This window comes from Octopus bimaculoides, chromosome 17 (assembly GCF_001194135.2).
Source record: "Octopus bimaculoides isolate UCB-OBI-ISO-001 chromosome 17, ASM119413v2, whole genome shotgun sequence".
NCBI classification, from domain to species: Eukaryota; Metazoa; Mollusca; class Cephalopoda; order Octopoda; family Octopodidae; genus Octopus; species Octopus bimaculoides.
Window position 1 is genome coordinate 46,492,270 of NC_068997.1, and position 1,117 is coordinate 46,493,386.

The window sequence follows — 1,117 nt, forward strand, 5'->3', positions numbered from 1 at the left end:
CACACACACACACACACACACACACACACACACACACACACACGACAGGCTTCTTTCAGTTTCCGTCTACCAGATCCACTCGCAAGCCTTTGGTCGGCTCGAGACTATAGTAGAAGACATTTGCCCATGGTGCCATGCCGTGGGATTGAACCTGAAACTTATGTGTTTGGGAAGCAAATTTCTTATCACAGATCTACGCCTGCACCTGTCTTCTAGAATGGCTGATGGGCCTAAGATAATTCATAATTTAGATGTTTATAGCTAAATATAGGAAATACAGATACATACACACGTATTATTATTATTATTATTATTATTAAGGTTTAAGTTCAAATGCCGCAGAGGTCGACTTTGCCTTTCATCCTTTCGGGATCGATAAAATAGGTATCATTCAAGTCCTGGGGTCGATGCAGCTCCCTGCCACCTATTTCAGGCCTTGTGCCTACATTAGAAAAAATTATTATAAGAGAGGAGAATACACTCACACATTTATTGATTAAAATATCACGCGTTCTACACATGGCGATTAAATAGAAGAATGTATGGAACATTTTCTAATGTGTTTTTCGGCGACCAATCAAATCTCGATGCTCTGTAGATTAATCATAATTTGATACCACGACTCTTGTTTATATATTGTCGTGCTTCCATACGTTAATCTTTTGAGTAATTGGTAACGTGAAACTCCAAATTATGATTCAAAAACCTTCAACTTCTAATAAAATATATACGATTTTTTCTATGTACCTATGTATTGTACATATATGCATACATACATTCACACACATGCATATTTATATATGTATATGTTTGTATATATATATACATACATACATACATATGTATATATACGCTGTATATGCATGTATATATATCATTTGAAAATATATCCATCTCTCTTCCCCTCTCTCTATATACGTATGACTATATGTCTGTCTGATGCCTGTCTGCCTGTCTGTCTGAATGTATGTATGTATGTATGTATATGTGTATGTACGTATGTATATATGAACGTATGTACCTCCCTTCGTCCCTCACTTTGAATTCTCTCTCTCTCTCTCTCTCTCTCTCTCTCTCTCTCTATATATATATATATATATATATATATATATATATA